The sequence below is a fragment of the Daucus carota genome, chromosome 3 (genome assembly GCF_001625215.2).
Source record: "Daucus carota subsp. sativus chromosome 3, DH1 v3.0, whole genome shotgun sequence".
Classification (NCBI taxonomy): domain Eukaryota; kingdom Viridiplantae; phylum Streptophyta; class Magnoliopsida; order Apiales; family Apiaceae; genus Daucus; species Daucus carota.
This window is the reverse complement of record NC_030383.2, coordinates 44,438,971-44,450,172: the sequence shown is the minus strand read 5'-3', so window position 1 is coordinate 44,450,172 and position 11,202 is coordinate 44,438,971.

Here is an 11,202-nt window from a genome sequence, read left to right as displayed (position 1 = left end):
ATGAATATCCAGCGGCCCAGATTATAACATTTTTTTTATATGTCTAGCGCTTAAAAAGCGTTGGATGGGGGTCATCTAGTGCTTTTAAAATGCTAGACAGGGTAGAATAACCCCATCTAGCGGTTAAAAAACACTGGATGTACTAAACTTTTGTTATAATCTGGGATGTTGGATATTCATCCAATAGCCCATAAAATGAATGTTGGTTAAGGAGTCCCCGGCAGTCGATTGCCAGGGACCGGCACCCTTTACAAAAATATTCTTGGGATCACCTGCTGGTTGCTCGAGTGCAACTTGATATTCCTTGCGTTGGGTCTGCAGGGGCAATTCACACCTTGTTCTCTAAATATTCAATAGATACAGACCTAGACTAGTAATTGTTTCATTGCTAAATTTGCTGTATTATAAAAGACATTTTGAGCTCCAGGTTCGGAAACACCAAACATTCTAGCTCCGTGTGCTGCTACAGAGCCACAAACTCAGCACACAGAGCCACAAACTCATAAATTGTCTTAAGTCTCTTGTCAGCTTCCAAAATGTCCTGTGGATGTATTGACATAACTACATAAATTTTGCACCCCACGTGTCCTGTCACCTGTGTATATTTGCTGGTTCGTATGGTAGATACCAGGCCATCAGCTATAGGTAAATTGCAACTTGAACCTGCTGTTAGGATTCACAAATGTTGGACCATTTCCATGGGGCTCCTGGTATATATTACTTCTCCCTCGGTCCCCCTCATTTGTTTACATGGGTAACAGGAGCTCGGCACAGGGCGTCTGAGACTTTTTTGAGGCCCTGACTTTAAGAATGAGGCCCTTCCCAATGACAAAATAAAATTTTAATATATTTAAAATAACATGATATCATAAACAAAATTAGACTACTACAACTGAAAAATTGTTTTTTTTTAAATAGTTAGACTTAAATATGTGTGTGGTCGTGTGGGATTTACTGTTTGTGCAGTCTACTAGTTTGTGAGGAGAGAGAAGGAATAAGAAGAGACGTGCATGGCTGGGTCTTGGGAGTTGAGAATTGATTAGTGTTTAAATAAAATAATGGTAAAAATTAAATAGATATTAATATTATATTATATTTATCATGAGTATACCAAAAGATAGAAAGAAGTAGTAATAAATTGGGGGCCCTAAATTGTCATGAGCCCTGTGCTGTTGCACTTGTTGCACTCCCTCAAAACCGGCCCCGGCTCGGCACTAATTCTAATGCACTCGTAAAACGTAGTTCGATAAATTTGTTGAATTTTTTTTTCTTCCGAATAAATATTTGTTGTCTAAATTTTCATACAAAAAAGAAAAATTCTAAAAATAAGTTATGGAACTATGTTTTATATGCACCTTAAAATGCGTGTCGAGCAGTGTGAAAAAACCGTAAAAAAATGAGAGGGACAGAGGAGCTTGTTAATTCAGATAAATAGTGTTTATGCTTATTTTTATTTTATTTGAGCTTCAAATTAGAGTAAGGATGGGAGGGAACTAGGTATCTTATCTTATTGACAAACGAATAAGATTGCAAATATAATATCAAATTATTTAAATTGGTGGACACTCAATATTGTGTGTGTAATACTTCAGCTGATTGAATTATGACAATTATATGAATGATACTTGGTCAAATTTCCCAATTTTCAATAATATATGATGGAAATGTGCATTTTCAGTAAGAAAGATTCTAAATACTGATAAGATATTTTATTATCGGAGCAGTATCAAGATGATACGTCACAATCTGTTGAATATCAATGTGATACTCCGATGGCATAGTAATATCGTAGTGATACTTTGCTCGTAATATTTTAAGGACAACCTCCAACTCATAAAAATGGTTAGTGTAGTGCTCAAAGAATAAAAGACATATTTGCACATGACTATAACAACAGAGACCCCAACCTAACATAACAATAAGCTCTCTATTCTGTGTATTTTTTTTTTTGACAAAATGCATTTATTAAAATTCTCAAACACTGTCAAGACAAATCCCTGAACTGATAATACAACCTGATTGGAAAATAAAATGAGCTAAATAACTAGTCATTTTATTTTTAGATTGCTTAACAAACAGAATATAAAGATTCTTAAAAATAAAAATGATTACAAAAGTTTCCAGAGCAATCCAGTTGACACCAACAATCTTGAAAATAGTAGCGTCACAATTGACCTGTGCACATAAAAATCAGGTTATAGTCCCGTGTTCATATCCGTTAGTTACGCCAACTGAGGTCGGGGGTACAGATATCCTCATATATTGAACAATGTTTTGTTGTGTAAGGTTAATTTTTGCGATAATCACTACTGTTTCAGATTCAAAGCCGGCTTCCCAGATCTCTCAAAACACCAATTGAATCATTATCAACAGGCCAAAATAATAAAATAGAACACACCAAAACATATTAAAACACACCAACCACTCTAAAAAGAGAGACACAAACCACTCCAAAAGGAGAGACATAAAATACCCAAAAGGATGGATGCAAGAATAAAAATCTCACCCAAAAAATGAAGATAATTGAAGAAAAAAACAAAAAAACAAGAGAGAGGAGAATAAGTCTCTTGCGATGACAATGGTTATTTAGATTGAGTGTGTGAAGGTAAGGAGTAGAGGAGGAGAGGAGACGGCGCGTGAGAAGAAAAATGGGAGAAAGAGCGGGTCGACTCTCATTAGGGTTTATCTCAAGTACAATATGTTTCAGACAATAACAAGAGGAGCTACACACACAAGCTTAATTAAATTCTTGGGAGAAATTTTTGACCAAAATATGAAATATTCAGTAAAAATGTGCTCTAAATACTCAGCATACCCGTGTCTCAACAAAATTTAAGCAAAATACAAATGTTCAGTATAAAGGGTCATTAATACCCACAAATATATGACTGTAAGAGGATTCTCATGATGATACATCACAATCAATTGAGTATCAGGGTGATCTCCACCGGTAGAGAAGTATCAGTGTGATACTTCATTGGAAGTGGAGCAACATATATATTTATAAGCTTAGTTGAACTTTTGGATGAATATATGTCAAAATAACCAATTTTCAACAATATTCGATCAAAATATGGATATTCAGTATGAGGGAGATTTGAATACTTACAATATACTCCACTGTCAGAGGAGTATCTGGATGATCTCCACAACCAGTTGAATATCAAGATGATACTCCACTATTAAAAGTGTGATAATTTGTGATGCGCGCGTCTTCTTTAGTAGGAGGACTAACGTCCCAAACGTAAGGTCAAACCATCATTTAAGATGCAAGGGTATGTCCGAAATGAGATCACAATTATTGGTTAAATAGTTTGATCGATAATGATATGTATAAGATATTTATAATATTATTAATTGTTTAACTTACGTGTTTAAAGTTATCAGATTAATTGTTTGAAGTAATCAATTATGTGTTTTCAATTATCCAGTCATTTTTATTTATTACAAACACGAATACTTGTAGGCAAGATGATAATTAATAAAATTAGTATTGTTTTTCCTTACATTATTTCTCTAGAGAATTGCCTTCTCGAGCAGGCAAACCTAACATTAGTGCTTTAATTGAGGCAGACAAACGAATATTTATTTCTAATAAGTAAAACATTCAACTAATAAAAAACATGTTTGTCAGTACTGTCCCAATATGGATCCAACGCTAACACATCATTAGACTCTCTAGTATTTGTATTGTTGGACCATAATAAGATAATAAGACATATACGAGAACAAGATGGTGCCTCTGTAACTTCATTTTACTTAAAAAAATTTCATCAATGTTTATTTGGTGTGTGTGTGTATATACAGTAAAAACTCTATAAATTAATAATGTCGGGACCGGAGAAATTTATTAATTAAGAGAGTTATTAATTTATCGATAAATTGATAATTATTAATTTAAAGAGTTTTTAACCGATCATACTTTTTTTTTTGAAAGCTTAACCGATTATACTTTTTTAACCGATTAAACCATACATACCAAACAAAAAAAAAACATATTGTATATAAATTAACACACCAAACAAAAAGGTAAATTAGTATATGCCTCTTAGAATTACATTGCAGCGAACTTTGGGACTCGATGTAAGTTGGTAACTACCAACGACTTTTAAAGTACTGTACAAGAAATGTAAACAAGAGGATTAAATGTGTTCAATGTATTCTTAAACAAGTTTCACGTATATAAATTACATGAATATGTTAGAGTATTCAAACCATATTTCATAGTAGGCTTCTCATCTAAAGGGTATTGCGAAATTCAAAAGGAAAACAGACAACTATTGAATCATATATCAATATAGTGTAATATATGTTTTTCAGTTTCTATGAATTATTTATTTATGATTTTCTTGGGACCGAAAATTATAAAGGGATCTCCCAAAAAATTATTATCTTATTATTTTCTCGAGTTTTTCAATTTTTAAATTGGCCCAAGTCGGGACCGAACAAATTTATTATTTTAGAGAGTTTATTAATTTACCGCGTATTAATTTGAAGAGTTTCTACTGTATATATGTGTGTGTGTGTGTGTATATAAGGTTGAGTTCGAGAGAGACACCCTTATCGAGAGACGCGAGAGACTCTTTACTGACCGTTGATTAACAAAATCTCACGGTATCAATAAGAGGGGCACGCTGGTCAGAAAATTTATAGATCATACTGTACACGTATTCCATATACGATGTATATACATCCAAATTAGGAAATTGTAGAATCATACATTTGGCTTTTTAGTTTTGGAAATACTCTAGATCTACATGGGGATGGAATCAAACACATTCAAAATTTGATCTGTTACAAAACATCGACAAAAACCAGAGAAGAAAGTTTTAGACAATCTTTACCACAAGAGCAATGGTATTGATGAATTCAGAACGGAGGTTTGTTCTCGATATTTGATTAGAATATGATAAGTATTGTTAATCGAACACTTTTGTGAATCGCAAAAACGTGTTTATATTTCAACACCGTTAGCAAGTATAATCTTTTTTTTTGATGAATATTGTGTTATTCTTTATATGATTTTGTTATGCAGTGTTGAGGAATCGCTTGTAAGGTTCAGACCATGTGTGCTTGTAGAAGTAACAAGTTCTATCTCAAGTTTTGATAAGAAAAACTGTTATCGCTGATAATTCAAGTATGAATTATAGGTCGGATGATCCGAATAGCAAGAAGATCTAAATCCTTATACTATAATCAAGTCTAGAGAGACTTGGACTGATCAAGAACATGACAAGTTCATTGAAGCTCTCCACTTATATGACTATTTCTCTCTTACAACTTGTTTTTTATTGTTAATTTTTTGGGATAAAAAGATAAAAGTTGGAAATTTATTTCTTGAGACTTTTATGTAATTAACTATAGTTAATGCATTGTATTAGTTTAGTTGTGTAGGTTTCTGAGGAGGTAGTTCTGATTTTTGCTTGTAAGGGCTTTGTTGAATCTTAGTTCCGATTTTTGTTTGTTTCCGATTAATTGTTATCTGATCTTGCTGAATGTATTTTTACTGCTAGAATTTTGCTTTGATATGGCTGATTATACGCCTAAGAATATCCTTATTACTGGAGCTGCTGGCTTCACTGCTTTTCATGTGGCTAATCGTCTTGTTCGGAGCTACCCTGAGTACAAGGTTGTTGTGGTCGATAAGCTTGATTACTGCTCCAATCTTAAGAATCTGAATCCGTCTCGGACAGCTCCCAACTTCAAGTTTGTCAAGGGAGATACTGGAAGTGCTGATCTCGTGAACTATCTTTTCGGTTCGCGGTGCGGAGGAATAGGAACATGTGCCTCTTCCATAGGCCAAAGTGTTCTTTGCTGAACGGTGGGATTTTAATGCTACTGATCTTTTGTGTACTCATATTTAAGGATTTGAAGTGAATAGTGTTTGGATGAGATTTGGATTTTTGAAAGAAAAATATTTTAAATCAGAATTAATTTTTGGAATAAAATTAATTCGAATAAAAAATATTTGGACGTTACAGAGTGTGTATAGGATCTGATACAGAAAAATGGTATCAACCGCTCTGATGCCAATTGTTAGGTCCTGAAACGATTGTAGAAGGGGGGGTTGAATACAATCGTCACTAAAAATCGCGGCGGAATAATCTGATTTGAATTAAACTTGTTAATCAGATTTTAATTAATTAATATAACAATGTTTTAAGTCGTTATATAATTAATAAGGTTCGTTTTAATGTCCACTAAAGTTCGTAGAATAAATTCGACAGGATGTATTCTAACTTAGTGATTAAAACAACCGAGTGATCAAAGCACAGAAAACTGTGGATATAACAATTGCAAGTTACAGACAACTTGAAAGCTTTTACAATGCAATGAACACTTGAAAATGAAGAAGTGAAGCCATATTTATAGGCAAGCACTTTGAACTAGGTATGACATTGAAAGGAATGACTTTTAAGCTTAGGAATGACATTACAAAGGAAGATATGACATTGTTACACAAAGCCATGCCCTAAAACAAGAAAGGAATGACATAAACAAGTAATGTCATACTGCATAGGCACGGTATGACATTCTATACTTGGCCACTAAGTCATTCGGTATGACTTACAACTCCAAAGCCATTTAGAACACTTCGGTATGACATTGTTAAGTCATTATAACTCAAGTCATACACACAAACGACAATCCCTGTAATCAGGACACGGTATGACATTAATATGTCATACCAGTGTACACCATATGCAAGCAAACGGTATGACATTCTAATGTCATACCAGATGAAGTCTGTTGAGAGCAAACGGTATGACTTATCAAGAGAAAGTCATACCGAATGATTTACTCATACAAACAGCCACGGTATGACATATTAACATATGTCTGAGAATGCCTGCTCAATTGACACGGTATGACATTCTCTGAGAATGTCATACCGAGCTAATTAAGCATAAAAACAGTTGATTTAATATATATAAATATTAGATAATTACCCACTTAATTATATTAAATATATAAATTCATAAATTAAATTAATTCGAAGGTGAATCAATTTAATAAATAAATTATATAGTCAATTTAATTATTATGATTAGTGAGATAATTAAATAAATACTTATAATATTGTATATCTTCATCTGCAGAGACTTCAGGCTTGATTAAACTTTGTAGATCTTTGTCTTGATCGAACGGCCACTTGTAGTTGATGCAGAATACTTAATTAGAGTAGCTGACACACAAATGTACTGTCTGGTTCATCTGTATCTAGCTGAATTAAATATTCTTTATCAAATAAACATTCGAAACGAGGCTTGTTCGTCGATTCTTTGTCTTCGTAGTTCTTCTTCATTAGTAACAATAGTATGGAATCTTCTGAATAAATAAAGTATTAAAACTTTATACCTTCTGGACTTCTGGACGTGCTACAAAAGATTATTTGTACACTGAGGCTTGAACATATTAATGAACTTCTTCCAGTGGTGTGCAGCAGCATCCTGAAATTCTTCAGACATATAATTTCAATAAATCACTTGACGTTCTTCGTACGGATTCCTTCAACAGTACTTGCTATTTACCTTGCTTTCTTATCAGAGTTGAGTTGGTACCTCTTTAATTACAAATAGGCTAAACATATGCCTTTCAATCTCCCCCTATTTGTTTGTTAATATAACATGCAAATTATCGAGAGGATAACTCAACTAACTGATAAGACAAAGGATTAAACATGAATAGTAAATAGCAAAAAGTTCCTGGTATTTCATTAAACATTCACCAGAATTCAAAAGATTACATTAGATTACAAAAGGATGTTCTTACTGAACATATATTACAAATCCCTAAAGAATCTAAAGATCAACTTCTCCTTCTTCGATATCAGAAGTGTGAAGAATAGGAGTTGATGGTTCTTCCCTGGTTGGCACTTCAGATGTAGTGGATTCACCACGCTTCATTCGTTCCTTTGCCAGAGCCAGTTGATGTAGCACTTCCAAATCCACAGGGTCTTCGCGGAAGTCTGATGGCTGAGATTTTGTAACATTTTTCATCCTTCGAAAGTATTGAGCAACATTCTTTCGAGTGCAGTAAGCAAGAATCACATCATCAGCATCAGACTTAGCTTTAGAAGCAAAGCCCTTGGTTCTTAAAAGAGTGGAGGCAAGAGCAAGTTGTTTAGCTGGATACTTTGGCAAGGCTTCTTCGTTGAGATAGACAGTGCTGAAGATCTCCTTGTGAACGAACTTAACACAGTAAGGATTCCTGACAACCTGAGGACTGTTGAATACAGCTTGTTCCAGCAGTTTGTCACGAAGAAGTTCATTCAGGTTGGAGCTGCGCTTTACCTTATTCCGAAGCACCCAGAGCTCAGATACAGAGAATGATTTCAGAGATTCGACAGATAGTCTGAAAGAACCATTCCTCTGTGTATAGACAATTAGCTCCCATTGCTCTAGCAAATTGTTGACCCCCACAGTCACATAATTTAATTCCAAAGCAAAGGCATGCATAAAGACATCCTCGTCAGGGTTTACCTCTCTAAGATCATAGATCAGAGATAAGAACTTGTTGTCGTCGAAAGGCTCCCTTTGAGGTCCATTAATGATTCTTCTTGCAATGTCCCAGCTTTTTCCTTCTTTCCTCCTTATATCAAGATTCTTCTGCTTGATTGCAGCATCATAGATTTTCTGTTTCTCGATCTTGATTTGTTCTTCTGTGATCAACTTGTCCTCTAGAAGTTTTTGGAAATCACGAAGCTTACGCTTCCTAGCTTCATTTTCAGCTTTGAACTTCCGGACATTCTCCTCATGTTCTAGGTCAACAGGTTCTTCATCCTGAAACAAATAACCCTCATCAAATTTACCTTCTTCTTCTTCTGCTTGACGATAGGTAGCATCGAAGATGTCATCATCATCCATATCCTGTGGATAGTCATCATAACTATCAGAATTGAAAACATTGTCGGACTGATGTAACGGTTCTTTGCCTTTAGACTTATGAGTTTCCTTGTCAGGGGCAGATCCAGAAGTGGTATTATCCTTGTTGCTTTGATTTGAGCTATTGCCTCTATCATCCCTGTCACCTTTGTCTCTATTCTCCCCCTTAGTTGAGGGATCCTCTCCGGAGGGTTGATCATCAGACTTGTTGGAGTTTCTAAGGAGTTGATCTAACTTGCTGTCGATGGTCTCAAATTTGGACATGTAAAGCTCATGATTAGACCTCATTTCAACAGCCAAGTCATGGATTTCCTCTTTAAGCTCATCCCTGTAAGAACTGGATGGCCTCTCCTCAGTTTTCTGTTGCAGGGTCACCAACTATGCACCCTTGAGCTTCTCGTTCTCAGCAATCATTCTGGCAAGCTCAGCTCTTAGCTTTGCCATTTGTTCCTCAAACAGAGCAGGGTTAGTGTGTGCGCTCACCTCACGTACAGTCAAAGCTGTTTCACTAGCCTCACGTGCATGTGTATCGCTCGGTGTTTGCCTTACATCACTCTTTTCAGTCACTCTTCCTGCTGTACCTGTATATACTACCAATGTCCCCTGAGATGGGTTCAAAGGTAGTGGAGGAACAAATTGTCCTCCGGACGCCTGTGAGGGCAGATTAACTTGCACGCTGCCAAGTTCCGCCTGATCAGAAAAGAAAGGGAGATCAGCAAAGTTTTCATAACTAATACATTGATTTTGAAAATCTGTGCACTCAGTAAACATAGTAACCTGTGTATCTGTTTGGGCTGGCACTAGCGTGAGTGCTAGCGCAGTGCTTGACTCTGTACAAGTTACCGCGGCCGGACGGTCAATTTCAATGGCCACATCCTGTAGAGAGAATGGGTCCAGAGACTGTTTATCTGCCATTTCAAAATCTGAGCCTTGTTGGGAAGGCACAGATGAGGCTACAGTTGTCTCCAAGGTTTCCACCCTTTGCTTCTTTGAGGGAGACAGAGCTGTGGGTTTATTCATTAAACTACTCGAACTCCGTTTCCTCGCAACTTTACGAACAGGTTGCATTGAAGTGTTGGTTGATGTGTTTGGAGAAACGAGAGTTTGTTGAAGAGAATCTTCAGCTAGGTTATGAACCTGTGTGTTGTCAGGTTCATTGCTGGTAGGCTGGAAAACAAAATCAAGGTCACAAACAAAATCACAACCATAATCTGACGTATCAACATTAAAATTAGATGATAAGTTAGAAAGTACCTGAGCTACCTGTAGGTCCTGACGGAAGGACTGCAGCTCTGGGTTGATAGGAGAGTCAGAGGGTAGGGGTTGTGAGGTAGATTGTGTTTGTGGGATGATTTGGGATTGTGTTTGGTGTGGGAGAGGTTCAGATGAAGATGGTTGATGCTCGAAGAGATCATAATCCAAAGTTTGATCTTCAAATGAAGGGTTAGATTGTTCTGTTTGATGGATGGGGGAGTGATATGATGATTGGTTGGATGAGTGGTGTGAAGATTGTGCTTCTTGGGATTGTTGAGGTGAATGCTGCTGTTGTTGTTGTTGTAGAAGTTGTTGTTGATGTTGAAGTTGTTGTTGATGGTGTTGTGTAGGTTGTTGAGTCTGCAGGGGTTGAGGTTCTTGAGGTTGCTGCTGCTGCTGCTGAGGTAGTTGAGGTTGAGGTGGATGAGCCACTTGAAGTTGATACGGTTGAAGAGGAGCATTGAACATTTGGAGCATGTGAGGAGTGGTGATTAGTGGAACATTGACAAATTTATTCTTGTTATCCAACTGAGTCATAAGTTTGGTGCAGGCACGAGGAACTTGTGCCACAGGAGAGTTGGAGTAGTGTTCCTTCTCAGCGTCAGTCATCTTGTCATTCAGAAACAGCATAATAAACCTTGGATAGAAACAGGACACCTTTGCGTTCTGTTCAACAGATCTGTTCCTAAGGGGCCCTAACTTGGAAAGAATGGCTTGAAGAATAAGCTTTCCAAAGTTAATCCGACGATTATAAACAATACTGAACCCAATCTTCTGAAGCAGCGAGGTTATTACATTAAAGTTCTTGCGAGTGGTCGGAGCAAACACTTTAGCTAAAGTGTCGAAGAAAAGATCCCACTCAGGCTTCAGATTGCCTTTCAACATTCTAGGCAAATTGATCTCTCCCTGATATAAGATTGTTTCGAAGAAATTGGAGAGTTCAGCTTCGGTAGGGAGTTCAGCAAAATTCTCCCTTGGAAACCCCAAAATCCTATTCACATCATCAGTGCTGATAGTAATCGTACGTCCTCCATGGATATCTCCAGAAATCCGATGATTATCC